The sequence below is a fragment of the Schistocerca cancellata genome, unplaced genomic scaffold (assembly GCF_023864275.1).
Source record: "Schistocerca cancellata isolate TAMUIC-IGC-003103 unplaced genomic scaffold, iqSchCanc2.1 HiC_scaffold_1083, whole genome shotgun sequence".
Taxonomy (NCBI): Eukaryota; Metazoa; Arthropoda; class Insecta; order Orthoptera; family Acrididae; genus Schistocerca; species Schistocerca cancellata.
This window is the reverse complement of record NW_026047082.1, coordinates 54,095-72,571: the sequence shown is the minus strand read 5'-3', so window position 1 is coordinate 72,571 and position 18,477 is coordinate 54,095. Positions and strand designations below refer to the sequence as shown.

The window sequence follows — 18,477 nt, the reverse complement described above, 5'->3', positions numbered from 1 at the left end:
AGTTGCACCCCACCCTCACTTTCGGGAACCACAGCTTAAATATGGTGCCTTACACCATTGTTTTCCGTCGCCATCTGTCGTAAGTGGAACGAGCAGAACTGTAGTTATCAACATTCACATTGACGCAGAGAAAACAAAAAACGACAGAAAAGGCCGTTCCCTAGCAACGGCTACGCTGTGCATTTCGCCCTCAGGGGAAGCTAATGATATGCTCCAGGCGAGCATCAAACTAACCAACTTAATATTGTGATACTTAGGTGCTTTCTACTTCTGGATTGGCACACATATGCTGAATCGACTCTGGATCATCAGTAAGTACGTCACATTAGATATTTGTTTTATCGCCCTGCTGTAAATTAAATGGCAGTTTTTCAACGGCTGTCAGTTCTGCTTCTAGTTACGCTACATCGCCCTAGCAGCACCTACGCACTGCGTTCAGATGTGCTCACCTCCGCTCTGGCGTTGAGCGCCTACAGCGCCATCGCCTTCGGCCTCTGATGGCAGGAGGGTAGCCGATATATCAGGGCGTGGGTGGTACGCAGCACAACGCGGTGGTGGTGTAACGATCAGCATGGTTGCTTCCCAAGCAGTTGATCCGGGTTCGATTCCCGGCCACCGCACAAAAGGTACTTTTTTCTTCTACGGGTATTCCACGTACCGAAACGCGATCTTCTAAACTGTGAAGTGTCGCGGTACGAATAGTTTTCCTTCGCCCCTCGTCTCAGTCCGTGCTGCCAGGGCGCTAGTCTGCGGTTTCGTTTCTCAGCGTCGTGTGTCTCCATGTGTCGACTTGTCTCGACTTTGCTCGGCTGACGCGAAAGCTGACGCTTGGAAATGGGCATATATGTAGAGGGCAGGCGCGAGAAACGACTGGGAGAGACCAAAAAACGACAAACACAAGACAGAACCTTTCATTGCTCGGCTGACGCGAAAGCTGACGCTTGGAAATGGGCATATACGTAGAGGGCAGGCGCGAGAAACGACTGGGAGAGACCAAAAAACGACAAACACACGACAGAACCTTTCATTTTATTGTGGCCACAGATTCGCCCCTTAGTGTACCGAGAGGCAAGAGTGGCGTCAGCGTGCGGGACCGCATCATTATCGCTAAGCAACCACGAAACCGAAGGAAAAATGCAAAATGAAAGACGCCAACAGCACGTCGAGTTCCCAGCCGAGAACGCATCCAAATACTAACCACGGCCAACGATTCTTGACGCCGGTGAACAGACGAGAACCGCTGCACTACGCGCGGTATCGCCGTTGGCGACAGTATCGCGCGACGTGTAGACATCTTACTTCTTGTGAAGATCGCTTGTTATTTACCTGGCAGTGTCTCGCTGGAGGAAGCATTCTCTTTTAGGGGAGAAAAATAAAATGGCACTTGGTGCGGTCGAATACGTGGCCTTTGTGTTCACAGCACGACGCTCTAACTTACTCAGCTTTCGAGCTACGCAATGTGGCACGTCTGCAGTCCAATACCCGATCCACCGTCTCATCCACCTTTATTACTGCCCTGACACTCATTTACACACATATCTGCTTTCGTTCACGTTTGCTCGCCTGATGCTTGGACCCCAAAAACCACAACACAAAGATATCGTAAATGCCGTGAGAATAATAAGACTCAGCAAACAAAAGGATGTTCGGCTACCAGGAATCGAATCCGGGCCTCGTGGCTGAAAGCCATGTCTCCTAACAGCTTTCCATTCTTTCTGACCGCCAGACAATCAGACTTGCAAGGCAAGCACCATAGTCACTGCCGTTTCTAGTAGTATCTGTGGAACCTGTTCTTCCCGCATGTACGAAATTGGTAGTTTTGGAATATTTAAAATGCATTGTCAGATGTGGGGTTCGAACCCACGCTCCCCTCAGGGAACCAGAGCTTAAATCTGGCGCCTTAGACCGCTCGGCCAATCTGACGTGTGGGCGCAAAGTGTCTACTACCGCCGTTTCTAGGCATATCTCCAGAGCCTGACGGCGAAGTTAGCGTGTTTTTTTCTTGTGTGAAGGAAATACGTTGGTTTTAGAGTATTTAAAACGAGTTGTCAGATGTGAAGTTGCACCCCACCCTCACTTTCGGGAACCACAGCTTAAATATGGTGCCTTACACCATTGTTTTCCGTCGCCATCTGTCGTAAGTGGAACGAGCAGAACTGTAGTTATCAACATTCACATTGACGCAGAGAAAACAAAAAACGACAGAAAAGGCCGTTCCCTAGCAACGGCTACGCTGTGCATTTCGCCCTCAGGGGAAGCTAATGATATGCTCCAGGCGAGCATCAAACTAACCAACTTAATATTGTGATACTTAGGTGCTTTCTACTTCTGGATTGGCACACATATGCTGAATCGACTCTGGATCATCAGTAAGTACGTCACATTAGATATTTGTTTTATCGCCCTGCTGTAAATTAAATGGCAGTTTTTCAACGGCTGTCAGTTCTGCTTCTAGTTACGCTACATCGCCCTAGCAGCACCTACGCACTGCGTTCAGATGTGCTCACCTCCGCTCTGGCGTTGAGCGCCTACAGCGCCATCGCCTTCGGCCTCTGATGGCAGGAGGGTAGCCGATATATCAGGGCGTGGGTGGTACGCAGCACAACGCGGTGGAGGTGTAACGATCAGCATGGTTGCTGCCCAAGCAGTTGATCCGGGTTCGATTCCCGGCCACCGCACAAAAGGTACTTTTTTCTTCTACGGGTATTCCACGTACCGAAACGCGATCTTCGAAACTGTGAAGTGTCGCGGTACGAATAGTTTTCCTTCGCCCCTCGTCTCAGTCCGTGCTGCCAGGGCGCTAGTCTGCGGTTTCGTTTCTCAGCGTCGTGTGTCTCCATGTGTCGACTTGTCTCGACTTTGCTCGGCTGACGCGAAAGCTGACGCTTGGAAATGGGCATATACGTAGAGGGCAGGCGCGAGAAACGACTGGGAGAGACCAAAAAACGACGAACACACGACAGAACCTTTCATTTTATTGTGGCCACAGATTCGCCCCTTAGTGTACCGAGAGGCAAGTGTGGCGTCAGCGTGCGGGACCGCATCATTATCGCTAAGCAACCACGAAACCGAAGGAAAAATGCAAAATGAAAGACGCCAACAGCACGTCGAGTTCCCAGCCGAGAACGCATCCAAATACTAACCACGGCCAACGATTCTTGACGCCGGTGAACAGACGAGAACCGCTGCACTACGCGCGGTATCGCCGTTGGCGACAGTATCGCGCGACGTGTAGACATCTTACTTCTTGTGAAGATCGCTTGTTATTTACCTGGCAGTGTCTCGCTGGAGGAAGCATTCTCTTTTAGGGGAGAAAAATAAAATGGCACTTGGTGCGGTCGAATACGTGGCCTTTGTGTTCACAGCACGACGCTCTAACTTACTCAGCTTTCGAGCTACGCAATGTGGCACGTCTGCAGTCCAATACCCGATCCACCGTCTCATCCACCTTTATTACTGCCCTGACACTCATTTACACACATATCTGCTTTCGTTCACGTTTGCTCGCCTGATGCTTGGACCCCAAAAACCACAACACAAAGATATCGTAAATGCCGTGAGAATAATAAGACTCAGCAAACAAAAGGATGTTCGGCTACCAGGAATCGAATCCGGGCCTCGTGGATGAAAGCCATGTCTCCTAACAGCTTTCCATTCTTTCTGACCGCCAGACAATCAGACTTGCAAGGCAAGCACCATAGTCACTGCCGTTTCTAGTAGTATCTGTGGAACCTGTTCTTCCCGCATGTACGAAATTGGTAGTTTTGGAATATTTAAAATGCATTGTGAGATGTGGGGTTCGAACCCACGCTCCCCTCAGGGAACCAGAGCTTAAATCTGGCGCCTTAGACCGCTCGGCCAATCTGACGTGTGGGCGCAAAGTGTCTACTACCGCCGTTTCTAGGCATATCTCCAGAGCCTGACGGCGAAGTTAGCGTGTTTTTTTCTTGTGTGAAGGAAATACGTTGGTTTTAGAGTATTTAAAACGAGTTGTCAGATGTGAAGTTGCACCCCACCCTCACTTTCGGGAACCACAGCTTAAATATGGTGCCTTACACCATTGTTTTCCGTCGCCATCTGTCGTAAGTGGAACGAGCAGAACTGTAGTTATCAACATTCACATTGACGCAGAGAAAACAAAAAACGACAGAAAAGGCCGTTCCCTAGCAACGGCTACGCTGTGCATTTCGCCCTCAGGGGAAGCTAATGATATGCTCCAGGCGAGCATCAAACTAACCAACTTAATATTGTGATACTTAGGTGCTTTCTACTTCTGGATTGGCACACATATGCTGAATCGACTCTGGATCATCAGTAAGTACGTCACATTAGATATTTGTTTTATCGCCCTGCTGTAAATTAAATGGCAGTTTTTCAACGGCTGTCAGTTTGCTTCTAGTTACGCTACATCGCCCTAGCAGCACCTACGCACTGCGTTCAGATGTGCTCACCTCCGCTCTGGCGTTGAGCGCCTACAGCGCCATCGCCTTCGGCCTCTGATGGCAGGAGGGTACCCGATATATCAGGGCGTGGGTGGTACGCAGCACAACGCGGTGGAGGTGTAACGATCAGCATGGTTGCTTCCCAAGCAGTTGATCCGGGTTCGATTCCCGGCCACCGCACAAAAGGTACTTTTTTCTTCTACGGGTATTCCACGTACCGAAACGCGATCTTCGAAACTGTGAAGTGTCGCGGTACGAATAGTTTTCCTTCGCCCCTCGTCTCAGTCCGTGCTGCCAGGGCGCTAGTCTGCGGTTTCGTTTCTCAGCGTCGTGTGTCTCCATGTGTCGACTTGTCTCGACTTTGCTCGGCTGACGCGAAAGCTGACGCTTGGAAATGGGCATATATGTAGAGGGCAGGCGCGAGAAACGACTGGGAGAGACCAAAAAACGACAAACACAAGACAGAACCTTTCATTGCTCGGCTGACGCGAAAGCTGACGCTTGGAAATGGGCATATACGTAGAGGGCAGGCGCGAGAAACGACTGGGAGAGACCAAAAAACGACAAACACACGACAGAACCTTTCATTTTATTGTGGCCACAGATTCGCCCCTTAGTGTACCGAGAGGCAAGAGTGGCGTCAGCGTGCGGGACCGCATCATTATCGCTAAGCAACCACGAAACCGAAGGAAAAATGCAAAATGAAAGACGCCAACAGCACGTCGAGTTCCCAGCCGAGAACGCATCCAAATACTAACCACGGCCAACGATTCTTGACGCCGGTGAACAGACGAGAACCGCTGCACTACGCGCGGTATCGCCGTTGGCGACAGTATCGCGCGACGTGTAGACATCTTACTTCTTGTGAAGATCGCTTGTTATTTACCTGGCAGTGTCTCGCTGGAGGAAGCATTCTCTTTTAGGGGAGAAAAATAAAATGGCACTTGGTGCGGTCGAATACGTGGCCTTTGTGTTCACAGCACGACGCTCTAACTTACTCAGCTTTCGAGCTACGCAATGTGGCACGTCTGCAGTCCAATACCCGATCCACCGTCTCATCCACCTTTATTACTGCCCTGACACTCATTTACACACATATCTGCTTTCGTTCACGTTTGCTCGCCTGATGCTTGGACCCCAAAAACCACAACACAAAGATATCGTAAATGCCGTGAGAATAATAAGACTCAGCAAACAAAAGGATGTTCGGCTACCAGGAATCGAATCCGGGCCTCGTGGATGAAAGCCATGTCTCCTAACAGCTTTCCATTCTTTCTGACCGCCAGACAATCAGACTTGCAAGGCAAGCACCATAGTCACTGCCGTTTCTAGTAGTATCTGTGGAACCTGTTCTTCCCGCATGTACGAAATTGGTAGTTTTGGAATATTTAAAATGCATTGTGAGATGTGGGGTTCGAACCCACGCTCCCCTCAGGGAACCAGAGCTTAAATCTGGCGCCTTAGACCGCTCGGCCAATCTGACGTGTGGGCGCAAAGTGTCTACTACCGCCGTTTCTAGGCATATCTCCAGAGCCTGACGGCGAAGTTAGCGTGTTTTTTTCTTGTGTGAAGGAAATACGTTGGTTTTAGAGTATTTAAAACGAGTTGTCAGATGTGAAGTTGCACCCCACCCTCACTTTCGGGAACCACAGCTTAAATATGGTGCCTTACACCATTGTTTTCCGTCGCCATCTGTCGTAAGTGGAACGAGCAGAACTGTAGTTATCAACATTCACATTGACGCAGAGAAAACAAAAAACGACAGAAAAGGCCGTTCCCTAGCAACGGCTACGCTGTGCATTTCGCCCTCAGGGGAAGCTAATGATATGCTCCAGGCGAGCATCAAACTAACCAACTTAATATTGTGATACTTAGGTGCTTTCTACTTCTGGATTGGCACACATATGCTGAATCGACTCTGGATCATCAGTAAGTACGTCACATTAGATATTTGTTTTATCGCCCTGCTGTAAATTAAATGGCAGTTTTTCAACGGCTGTCAGTTCTGCTTCTAGTTACGCTACATCGCCCTAGCAGCACCTACGCACTGCGTTCAGATGTGCTCACCTCCGCTCTGGCGTTGAGCGCCTACAGCGCCATCGCCTTCGGCCTCTGATGGCAGGAGGGTAGCCGATATATCAGGGCGTGGGTGGTACGCAGCACAACGCGGTGGAGGTGTAACGATCAGCATGGTTGCTTCCCAAGCAGTTGATCCGGGTTCGATTCCCGGCCACCGCACAAAAGGTACTTTTTTCTTCTACGGGTATTCCACGTACCGAAACGCGATCTTCGAAACTGTGAAGTGTCGCGGTACGAATAGTTTTCCTTCGCCCCTCGTCTCAGTCCGTGCTGCCAGGGCGCTAGTCTGCGGTTTCGTTTCTCAGCGTCGTGTGTCTCCATGTGTCGACTTGTCTCGACTTTGCTCGGCTGACGCGAAAGCTGACGCTTGGAAATGGGCATATACGTAGAGGGCAGGCGCGAGAAACGACTGGGAGAGACCAAAAAACGACGAACACACGACAGAACCTTTCATTTTATTGTGGCCACAGATTCGCCCCTTAGTGTACCGAGAGGCAAGTGTGGCGTCAGCGTGCGGAACCGCATCATTATCGCTAAGCAACCACGAAACCGAAGGAAAAATGCAAAATGAAAGACGCCAACAGCACGTCGAGTTCCCAGCCGAGAACGCATCCAAATACTAACCACGGCCAACGATTCTTGACGCCGGTGAACAGACGAGAACCGCTGCACTACGCGCGGTATCGCCGTTGGCGACAGTATCGCGCGACGTGTAGACATCTTACTTCTTGTGAAGATCGCTTGTTATTTACCTGGCAGTGTCTCGCTGGAGGAAGCATTCTCTTTTAGGGGAGAAAAATAAAATGGCACTTGGTGCGGTCGAATACGTGGCCTTTGTGTTCACAGCACGACGCTCTAACTTACTCAGCTTTCGAGCTACGCAATGTGGCACGTCTGCAGTCCAATACCCGATCCACCGTCTCATCCACCTTTATTGCTGCCCTGACACTCATTTACACACATATCTGCTTTCGTTCACGTTTGCTCGCCTGATGCTTGGACCCCAAAAACCACAACACAAAGATATCGTAAATGCCGTGAGAATAATAAGACTCAGCAAACAAAAGGATGTTCGGCTACCAGGAATCGAATCCGGGCCTCGTGGATGAAAGCCATGTCTCCTAACAGCTTTCCATTCTTTCTGACCGCCAGACAATCAGACTTGCAAGGCAAGCACCATAGTCACTGCCGTTTCTAGTAGTATCTGTGGAACCTGTTCTTCCCGCATGTACGAAATTGGTAGTTTTGGAATATTTAAAATGCATTGTCAGATGTGGGGTTCGAACCCACGCTCCCCTCAGGGAACCAGAGCTTAAAACTGGCGCCTTAGACCGCTCGGCCAATCTGACGTGTGGGCGCAAAGTGTCTACTACCGCCGTTTCTAGGCATATCTCCAGAGCCTGACGGAGAAGTTAGCGTGTTTTTTTCTTGTGTGAAGGAAATACGTTGGTTTTAGAGTATTTAAAACGAGTTGTCAGATGTGAAGTTGCACCCCACCCTCACTTTCGGGAACCACAGCTTAAATATGGTGCCTTACACCATTGTTTTCCGTCGCCATCTGTCGTAAGTGGAACGAGCAGAACTGTAGTTATCAACATTCACATTGACGCAGAGAAAACAAAAAACGACAGAAAAGGCCGTTCCCTAGCAACGGCTACGCTGTGCATTTCGCCCTCAGGGGAAGCTAATGATATGCTCCAGGCGAGCATCAAACTAACCAACTTAATATTGTGATACTTAGGTGCTTTCTACTTCTGGATTGGCACACATATGCTGAATCGACTCTGGATCATCAGTAAGTACGTCACATTAGATATTTGTTTTATCGCCCTGCTGTAAATTAAATGGCAGTTTTTCAACGGCTGTCAGTTCTGCTTCTAGTTACGCTACATCGCCCTAGCAGCACCTACGCACTGCGTTCAGATGTGCTCACCTCCGCTCTGGCGTTGAGCGCCTACAGCGCCATCGCCTTCGGCCTCTGATGGCAGGAGGGTAGCCGATATATCAGGGCGTGGGTGGTACGCAGCACAACGCGGTGGTGGTGTAACGATCAGCATGGTTGCTTCCCAAGCAGTTGATCCGGGTTCGATTCCCGGCCACCGCACAAAAGGTACTTTTTTCTTCTACGGGTATTCCACGTACCGAAACGCGATCTTCGAAACTGTGAAGTGTCGCGGTACGAATAGTTTTCCTTCGCCCCTCGTCTCAGTCCGTGCTGCCAGGGCGCTAGTCTGCGGTTTCGTTTCTCAGCGTCGTGTGTCTCCATGTGTCGACTTGTCTCGACTTTGCTCGGCTGACGCGAAAGCTGACGCTTGGAAATGGGCATATATGTAGAGGGCAGGCGCGAGAAACGACTGGGAGAGACCAAAAAACGACAAACACAAGACAGAACCTTTCATTGCTCGGCTGACGCGAAAGCTGACGCTTGGAAATGGGCATATACGTAGAGGGCAGGCGCGAGAAACGACTGGGAGAGACCAAAAAACGACAAACACACGACAGAACCTTTCATTTTATTGTGGCCACAGATTCGCCCCTTAGTGTACCGAGAGGCAAGAGTGGCGTCAGCGTGCGGGACCGCATCATTATCGCTAAGCAACCACGAAACCGAAGGAAAAATGCAAAATGAAAGACGCCAACAGCACGTCGAGTTCCCAGCCGAGAACGCATCCAAATACTAACCACGGCCAACGATTCTTGACGCCGGTGAACAGACGAGAACCGCTGCACTACGCGCGGTATCGCCGTTGGCGACAGTATCGCGCGACGTGTAGACATCTTACTTCTTGTGAAGATCGCTTGTTATTTACCTGGCAGTGTCTCGCTGGAGGAAGCATTCTCTTTTAGGGGAGAAAAATAAAATGGCACTTGGTGCGGTCGAATACGTGGCCTTTGTGTTCACAGCACGACGCTCTAACTTACTCAGCTTTCGAGCTACGCAATGTGGCACGTCTGCAGTCCAATACCCGATCCACCGTCTCATCCACCTTTATTACTGCCCTGACACTCATTTACACACATATCTGCTTTCGTTCACGTTTGCTCGCCTGATGCTTGGACCCCAAAAACCACAACACAAAGATATCGTAAATGCCGTGAGAATAATAAGACTCAGCAAACAAAAGGATGTTCGGCTACCAGGAATCGAATCCGGGCCTCGTGGCTGAAAGCCATGTCTCCTAACAGCTTTCCATTCTTTCTGACCGCCAGACAATCAGACTTGCAAGGCAAGCACCATAGTCACTGCCGTTTCTAGTAGTATCTGTGGAACCTGTTCTTCCCGCATGTACGAAATTGGTAGTTTTGGAATATTTAAAATGCATTGTGAGATGTGGGGTTCGAACCCACGCTCCCCTCAGGGAACCAGAGCTTAAATCTGGCGCCTTAGACCGCTCGGCCAATCTGACGTGTGGGCGCAAAGTGTCTACTACCGCCGTTTCTAGGCATATCTCCAGAGCCTGACGGCGAAGTTAGCGTGTTTTTTTCTTGTGTGAAGGAAATACGTTGGTTTTAGAGTATTTAAAAAGAGTTGTCAGATGTGAAGTTGCACCCCACCCTCACTTTCGGGAACCACAGCTTAAATATGGTGCCTTACACCATTGTTTTCCGTCGCCATCTGTCGTAAGTGGAACGAGCAGAACTGTAGTTATCAACATTCACATTGACGCAGAGAAAACAAAAAACGACAGAAAAGGCCGTTCCCTAGCAACGGCTACGCTGTGCATTTCGCCCTCAGGGGAAGCTAATGATATGCTCCAGGCGAGCATCAAACTAACCAACTTAATATTGTGATACTTAGGTGCTTTCTACTTCTGGATTGGCACACATATGCTGAATCGACTCTGGATCATCAGTAAGTACGTCACATTAGATATTTGTTTTATCGCCCTGCTGTAAATTAAATGGCAGTTTTTCAACGGCTGTCAGTTCTGCTTCTAGTTACGCTACATCGCCCTAGCAGCACCTACGCACTGCGTTCAGATGTGCTCACCTCCGCTCTGGCGTTGAGCGCCTACAGCGCCATCGCCTTCGGCCTCTGATGGCAGGAGGGTAGCCGATATATCAGGGCGTGGGTGGTACGCAGCACAACGCGGTGGAGGTGTAACGATCAGCATGGTTGCTTCCCAAGCAGTTGATCCGGGTTCGATTCCCGGCCACCGCACAAAAGGTACTTTTTTCTTCTACGGGTATTCCACGTACCGAAACGCGATCTTCGAAACTGTGAAGTGTCGCGGTACGAATAGTTTTCCTTCGCCCCTCGTCTCAGTCCGTGCTGCCAGGGCGCTAGTCTGCGGTTTCGTTTCTCAGCGTCGTGTGTCTCCATGTGTCGACTTGTCTCGACTTTGCTCGGCTGACGCGAAAGCTGACGCTTGGAAATGGGCATATACGTAGAGGGCAGGCGCGAGAAACGACTGGGAGAGACCAAAAAACGACGAACACACGACAGAACCTTTCATTTTATTGTGGCCACAGATTCGCCCCTTAGTGTACCGAGAGGCAAGTGTGGCGTCAGCGTGCGGGACCGCATCATTATCGCTAAGCAACCACGAAACCGAAGGAAAAATGCAAAATGAAAGACGCCAACAGCACGTCGAGTTCCCAGCCGAGAACGCATCCAAATACTAACCACGGCCAACGATTCTTGACGCCGGTGAACAGACGAGAACCGCTGCACTACGCGCGGTATCGCCGTTGGCGACAGTATCGCGCGACGTGTAGACATCTTACTTCTTGTGAAGATCGCTTGTTATTTACCTGGCAGTGTCTCGCTGGAGGAAGCATTCTCTTTTAGGGGAGAAAAATAAAATGGCACTTGGTGCGGTCGAATACGTGGCCTTTGTGTTCACAGCACGACGCTCTAACTTACTCAGCTTTCGAGCTACGCAATGTGGCACGTCTGCAGTCCAATACCCGATCCACCGTCTCATCCACCTTTATTACTGCCCTGACACTCATTTACACACATATCTGCTTTCGTTCACGTTTGCTCGCCTGATGCTTGGACCCCAAAAACCACAACACAAAGATATCGTAAATGCCGTGAGAATAATAAGACTCAGCAAACAAAAGGATGTTCGGCTACCAGGAATCGAATCCGGGCCTCGTGGATGAAAGCCATGTCTCCTAACAGCTTTCCATTCTTTCTGACCGCCAGACAATCAGACTTGCAAGGCAAGCACCATAGTCACTGCCGTTTCTAGTAGTATCTGTGGAACCTGTTCTTCCCGCATGTACGAAATTGGTAGTTTTGGAATATTTAAAATGCATTGTCAGATGTGGGGTTCGAACCCACGCTCCCCTCAGGGAACCAGAGCTTAAAACTGGCGCCTTAGACCGCTCGGCCAATCTGACGTGTGGGCGCAAAGTGTCTACTACCGCCGTTTCTAGGCATATCTCCAGAGCCTGACGGCGAAGTTAGCGTGTTTTTTTCTTGTGTGAAGGAAATACGTTGGTTTTAGAGTATTTAAAACGAGTTGTCAGATGTGAAGTTGCACCCCACCCTCACTTTCGGGAACCACAGCTTAAATATGGTGCCTTACACCATTGTTTTCCGTCGCCATCTGTCGTAAGTGGAACGAGCAGAACTGTAGTTATCAACATTCACATTGACGCAGAGAAAACAAAAAACGACAGAAAAGGCCGTTCCCTAGCAACGGCTACGCTGTGCATTTCGCCCTCAGGGGAAGCTAATGATATGCTCCAGGCGAGCATCAAACTAACCAACTTAATATTGTGATACTTAGGTGCTTTCTACTTCTGGATTGGCACACATATGCTGAATCGACTCTGGATCATCAGTAAGTACGTCACATTAGATATTTGTTTTATCGCCCTGCTGTAAATTAAATGGCAGTTTTTCAACGGCTGTCAGTTCTGCTTCTAGTTACGCTACATCGCCCTAGCAGCACCTACGCACTGCGTTCAGATGTGCTCACCTCCGCTCTGGCGTTGAGCGCCTACAGCGCCATCGCCTTCGGCCTCTGATGGCAGGAGGGTACCCGATATATCAGGGCGTGGGTGGTACGCAGCACAACGCGGTGGAGGTGTAACGATCAGCATGGTTGCTTCCCAAGCAGTTGATCCGGGTTCGATTCCCGGCCACCGCACAAAAGGTACTTTTTTCTTCTACGGGTATTCCACGTACCGAAACGCGATCTTCTAAACTGTGAAGTGTCGCGGTACGAATAGTTTTCCTTCGCCCCTCGTCTCAGTCCGTGCTGCCAGGGCGCTAGTCTGCGGTTTCGTTTCTCAGCGTCGTGTGTCTCCATGTGTCGACTTGTCTCGACTTTGCTCGGCTGACGCGAAAGCTGACGCTTGGAAATGGGCATATATGTAGAGGGCAGGCGCGAGAAACGACTGGGAGAGACCAAAAAACGACAAACACAAGACAGAACCTTTCATTGCTCGGCTGACGCGAAAGCTGACGCTTGGAAATGGGCATATACGTAGAGGGCAGGCGCGAGAAACGACTGGGAGAGACCAAAAAACGACAAACACACGACAGAACCTTTCATTTTATTGTGGCCACAGATTCGCCCCTTAGTGTACCGAGAGGCAAGAGTGGCGTCAGCGTGCGGGACCGCATCATTATCGCTAAGCAACCACGAAACCGAAGGAAAAATGCAAAATGAAAGACGCCAACAGCACGTCGAGTTCCCAGCCGAGAACGCATCCAAATACTAACCACGGCCAACGATTCTTGACGCCGGTGAACAGACGAGAACCGCTGCACTACGCGCGGTATCGCCGTTGGCGACAGTATCGCGCGACGTGTAGACATCTTACTTCTTGTGAAGATCGCTTGTTATTTACCTGGCAGTGTCTCGCTGGAGGAAGCATTCTCTTTTAGGGGAGAAAAATAAAATGGCACTTGGTGCGGTCGAATACGTGGCCTTTGTGTTCACAGCACGACGCTCTAACTTACTCAGCTTTCGAGCTACGCAATGTGGCACGTCTGCAGTCCAATACCCGATCCACCGTCTCATCCACCTTTATTACTGCCCTGACACTCATTTACACACATATCTGCTTTCGTTCACGTTTGCTCGCCTGATGCTTGGACCCCAAAAACCACAACACAAAGATATCGTAAATGCCGTGAGAATAATAAGACTCAGCAAACAAAAGGATGTTCGGCTACCAGGAATCGAATCCGGGCCTCGTGGCTGAAAGCCATGTCTCCTAACAGCTTTCCATTCTTTCTGACCGCCAGACAATCAGACTTGCAAGGCAAGCACCATAGTCACTGCCGTTTCTAGTAGTATCTGTGGAACCTGTTCTTCCCGCATGTACGAAATTGGTAGTTTTGGAATATTTAAAATGCATTGTGAGATGTGGGGTTCGAACCCACGCTCCCCTCAGGGAACCAGAGCTTAAATCTGGCGCCTTAGACCGCTCGGCCAATCTGACGTGTGGGCGCAAAGTGTCTACTACCGCCGTTTCTAGGCATATCTCCAGAGCCTGACGGCGAAGTTAGCGTGTTTTTTTCTTGTGTGAAGGAAATACGTTGGTTTTAGAGTATTTAAAAAGAGTTGTCAGATGTGAAGTTGCACCCCACCCTCACTTTCGGGAACCACAGCTTAAATATGGTGCCTTACACCATTGTTTTCCGTCGCCATCTGTCGTAAGTGGAACGAGCAGAACTGTAGTTATCAACATTCACATTGACGCAGAGAAAACAAAAAACGACAGAAAAGGCCGTTCCCTAGCAACGGCTACGCTGTGCATTTCGCCCTCAGGGGAAGCTAATGATATGCTCCAGGCGAGCATCAAACTAACCAACTTAATATTGTGATACTTAGGTGCTTTCTACTTCTGGATTGGCACACATATGCTGAATCGACTCTGGATCATCAGTAAGTACGTCACATTAGATATTTGTTTTATCGCCCTGCTGTAAATTAAATGGCAGTTTTTCAACGGCTGTCAGTTCTGCTTCTAGTTACGCTACATCGCCCTAGCAGCACCTACGCACTGCGTTCAGATGTGCTCACCTCCGCTCTGGCGTTGAGCGCCTACAGCGCCATCGCCTTCGGCCTCTGATGGCAGGAGGGTAGCCGATATATCAGGGCGTGGGTGGTACGCAGCACAACGCGGTGGAGGTGTAACGATCAGCATGGTTGCTTCCCAAGCAGTTGATCCGGGTTCGATTCCCGGCCACCGCACAAAAGGTACTTTTTTCTTCTACGGGTATTCCACGTACCGAAACGCGATCTTCGAAACTGTGAAGTGTCGCGGTACGAATAGTTTTCCTTCGCCCCTCGTCTCAGTCCGTGCTGCCAGGGCGCTAGTCTGCGGTTTCGTTTCTCAGCGTCGTGTGTCTCCATGTGTCGACTTGTCTCGACTTTGCTCGGCTGACGCGAAAGCTGACGCTTGGAAATGGGCATATACGTAGAGGGCAGGCGCGAGAAACGACTGGGAGAGACCAAAAAACGACGAACACACGACAGAACCTTTCATTTTATTGTGGCCACAGATTCGCCCCTTAGTGTACCGAGAGGCAAGTGTGGCGTCAGCGTGCGGGACCGCATCATTATCGCTAAGCAACCACGAAACCGAAGGAAAAATGCAAAATGAAAGACGCCAACAGCACGTCGAGTTCCCAGCCGAGAACGCATCCAAATACTAACCACGGCCAACGATTCTTGACGCCGGTGAACAGACGAGAACCGCTGCACTACGCGCGGTATCGCCGTTGGCGACAGTATCGCGCGACGTGTAGACATCTTACTTCTTGTGAAGATCGCTTGTTATTTACCTGGCAGTGTCTCGCTGGAGGAAGCATTCTCTTTTAGGGGAGAAAAATAAAATGGCACTTGGTGCGGTCGAATACGTGGCCTTTGTGTTCACAGCACGACGCTCTAACTTACTCAGCTTTCGAGCTACGCAATGTGGCACGTCTGCAGTCCAATACCCGATCCACCGTCTCATCCACCTTTATTACTGCCCTGACACTCATTTACACACATATCTGCTTTCGTTCACGTTTGCTCGCCTGATGCTTGGACCCCAAAAACCACAACACAAAGATATCGTAAATGCCGTGAGAATAATAAGACTCAGCAAACAAAAGGATGTTCGGCTACCAGGAATCGAATCCGGGCCTCGTGGATGAAAGCCATGTCTCCTAACAGCTTTCCATTCTTTCTGACCGCCAGACAATCAGACTTGCAAGGCAAGCACCATAGTCACTGCCGTTTCTAGTAGTATCTGTGGAACCTGTTCTTCCCGCATGTACGAAATTGGTAGTTTTGGAATATTTAAAATGCATTGTCAGATGTGGGGTTCGAACCCACGCTCCCCTCAGGGAACCAGAGCTTAAAACTGGCGCCTTAGACCGCTCGGCCAATCTGACGTGTGGGCGCAAAGTGTCTACTACCGCCGTTTCTAGGCATATCTCCAGAGCCTGACGGCGAAGTTAGCGTGTTTTTTTCTTGTGTGAAGGAAATACGTTGGTTTTAGAGTATTTAAAACGAGTTGTCAGATGTGAAGTTGCACCCCACCCTCACTTTCGGGAACCACAGCTTAAATATGGTGCCTTACACCATTGTTTTCCGTCGCCATCTGTCGTAAGTGGAACGAGCAGAACTGTAGTTATCAACATTCACATTGACGCAGAGAAAACAAAAAACGACAGAAAAGGCCGTTCCCTAGCAACGGCTACGCTGTGCATTTCGCCCTCAGGGGAAGCTAATGATATGCTCCAGGCGAGCATCAAACTAACCAACTTAATATTGTGATACTTAGGTGCTTTCTACTTCTGGATTGGCACACATATGCTGAATCGACTCTGGATCATCAGTAAGTACGTCACATTAGATATTTGTTTTATCGCCCTGCTGTAAATTAAATGGCAGTTTTTCAACGGCTGTCAGTTCTGCTTCTAGTTACGCTACATCGCCCTAGCAGCACCTACGCACTGCGTTCAGATGTGCTCACCTCCGCTCTGGCGTTGAGCGCCTACAGCGCCATCGCCTTCGGCCTCTGATGGCAGGAGGGTACCCGATATATCAGGGCGTGGGTGGTACGCAGCACAACGCGGTGGAGGTGTAACGATCAGCATGGTTGCTTCCCAAGCAGTTGATCCGGGTTCGATTCCCGGCCACCGCACAAAAGGTACTTTTTTCTTCTACGGGTATTCCACGTACCGAAACGCGATCTTCTAAACTGTGAAGTGTCGCGGTACGAATAGTTTTCCTTCGCCCCTCGTCTCAGTCCGTGCTGCCAGGGCGCTAGTCTGCGGTTTCGTTTCTCAGCGTCGTGTGTCTCCATGTGTCGACTTGTCTCGACTTTGCTCGGCTGACGCGAAAGCTGACGCTTGGAAATGGGCATATATGTAGAGGGCAGGCGCGAGAAACGACTGGGAGAGACCAAAAAACGACAAACACAAGACAGAACCTTTCATTGCTCGGCTGACGCGAAAGCTGACGCTTGGAAATGGGCATATACGTAGAGGGCAGGCGCGAGAAACGACTGGGAGAGACCAAAAAACGACAAACACACGACAGAACCTTTCATTTTATTGTGGCCACAGATTCGCCCCTTAGTGTACCGAGAGGCAAGAGTGGCGTCAGCGTGCGGGACCGCATCATTATCGCTAAGCAACCACGAAACCGAAGGAAAAATGCAAAATGAAAGACGCCAACAGCACGTCGAGTTCCCAGCCGAGAACGCATCCAAATACTAACCACGGCCAACGATTCTTGACGCCGGTGAACAGACGAGAACCGCTGCACTACGCGCGGTATCGCCGTTGGCGACAGTATCGCGCGACGTGTAGACATCTTACTTCTTGTGAAGATCGCTTGTTATTTACCTGGCAGTGTCTCGCTGGAGGAAGCATTCTCTTTTAGGGGAGAAAAATAAAATGGCACTTGGTGCGGTCGAATACGTGGCCTTTGTGTTCACAGCACGACGCTCTAACTTACTCAGCTTTCGAGCTACGCAATGTGGCACGTCTGCAGTCCAATACCCGATCCACCGTCTCATCCACCTTTATTACTGCCCTGACACTCATTTACACACATATCTGCTTTCGTTCACGTTTGCTCGCCTGATGCTTGGACCCCAAAAACCACAACACAAAGATATCGTAAATGCCGTGAGAATAATAAGACTCAGCAAACAAAAGGATGTTCGGCTACCAGGAATCGAATCCGGGCCTCGTGGCTGAAAGCCATGTCTCCTAACAGCTTTCCATTCTTTCTGACCGCCAGACAATCAGACTTGCAAGGCAAGCACCATAGTCACTGCCGTTTCTAGTAGTATCTGTGGAACCTGTTCTTCCCGCATGTACGAAATTGGTAGTTTTGGAATATTTAAAATGCATTGTCAGATGTGGGGTTCGAACCCACGCTCCCCTCAGGGAACCAGAGCTTAAATCTGGCGCCTTAGACCGCTCGGCCAATCTGACGTGTGGGCGCAAAGTGTCTACTACCGCCGTTTCTAGGCATATCTCCAGAGCCTGACGGCGAAGTTAGCGTGTTTTTTTCTTGTGTGAAGGAAATACGTTGGTTTTAGAGTATTTAAAACGAGTTGTCAGATGTGAAGTTGCACCCCACCCTCACTTTCGGGAACCACAGCTTAAATATGGTGCCTTACACCATTGTTTTCCGTCGCCATCTGTCGTAAGTGGAACGAGCAGAACTGTAGTTATCAACATTCACATTGACGCAGAGAAAACAAAAAACGACAGAAAAGGCCGTTCCCTAGCAACGGCTACGCTGTGCATTTCGCCCTCAGGGGAAGCTAATGATATGCTCCAGGCGAGCATCAAACTAACCAACTTAATATTGTGATACTTAGGTGCTTTCTACTTCTGGATTGGCACACATATGCTGAATCGACTCTGGATCATCAGTAAGTACGTCACATTAGATATTTGTTTTATCGCCCTGCTGTAAATTAAATGGCAGTTTTTCAACGGCTGTCAGTTCTGCTTCTAGTTACGCTACAT

General features: G+C 49.7%; 11 non-coding genes across 11 annotated transcripts; 2 read left to right on the top strand and 9 right to left on the bottom strand.

Moving 5' to 3' along the window:
- Positions 1 to 548: 548 nt before the first annotated feature.
- Positions 549 to 620, top strand: Trnag-ccc (transfer RNA glycine (anticodon CCC)). Its single transcript has one exon. It is a non-coding gene; the product is annotated as a tRNA-Gly (tRNA).
- A 1,219-nt stretch (positions 621 to 1,839) lies between these two features.
- On the bottom strand, positions 1,840 to 1,923 carry Trnal-uaa (transfer RNA leucine (anticodon UAA)). The gene has a single exon. It is a non-coding gene; the product is annotated as a tRNA-Leu (tRNA).
- Positions 1,924 to 3,784: 1,861 nt separating this feature from the next.
- On the bottom strand, positions 3,785 to 3,868 carry Trnal-uaa (transfer RNA leucine (anticodon UAA)). The gene has a single exon. It is a non-coding gene; the product is annotated as a tRNA-Leu (tRNA).
- A 1,973-nt stretch (positions 3,869 to 5,841) lies between these two features.
- Positions 5,842 to 5,925, bottom strand: Trnal-uaa (transfer RNA leucine (anticodon UAA)). Its single transcript has one exon. It is a non-coding gene; the product is annotated as a tRNA-Leu (tRNA).
- Positions 5,926 to 7,786: 1,861 nt separating this feature from the next.
- Trnal-uaa (transfer RNA leucine (anticodon UAA)) lies at positions 7,787 to 7,870 on the bottom strand. The gene has a single exon. It is a non-coding gene; the product is annotated as a tRNA-Leu (tRNA).
- A 683-nt stretch (positions 7,871 to 8,553) lies between these two features.
- Trnag-ccc (transfer RNA glycine (anticodon CCC)) lies at positions 8,554 to 8,625 on the top strand. The gene has a single exon. It is a non-coding gene; the product is annotated as a tRNA-Gly (tRNA).
- A 1,219-nt stretch (positions 8,626 to 9,844) lies between these two features.
- Positions 9,845 to 9,928, bottom strand: Trnal-uaa (transfer RNA leucine (anticodon UAA)). The gene has a single exon. It is a non-coding gene; the product is annotated as a tRNA-Leu (tRNA).
- A 1,861-nt stretch (positions 9,929 to 11,789) lies between these two features.
- On the bottom strand, positions 11,790 to 11,873 carry Trnal-uaa (transfer RNA leucine (anticodon UAA)). The gene has a single exon. It is a non-coding gene; the product is annotated as a tRNA-Leu (tRNA).
- A 1,974-nt stretch (positions 11,874 to 13,847) lies between these two features.
- Positions 13,848 to 13,931, bottom strand: Trnal-uaa (transfer RNA leucine (anticodon UAA)). Its single transcript has one exon. It is a non-coding gene; the product is annotated as a tRNA-Leu (tRNA).
- A 1,861-nt stretch (positions 13,932 to 15,792) lies between these two features.
- Trnal-uaa (transfer RNA leucine (anticodon UAA)) lies at positions 15,793 to 15,876 on the bottom strand. Its single transcript has one exon. It is a non-coding gene; the product is annotated as a tRNA-Leu (tRNA).
- Positions 15,877 to 17,850: 1,974 nt separating this feature from the next.
- On the bottom strand, positions 17,851 to 17,934 carry Trnal-uaa (transfer RNA leucine (anticodon UAA)). The gene has a single exon. It is a non-coding gene; the product is annotated as a tRNA-Leu (tRNA).
- Between the last annotated feature and the right edge of the window lie 543 nt (positions 17,935 to 18,477).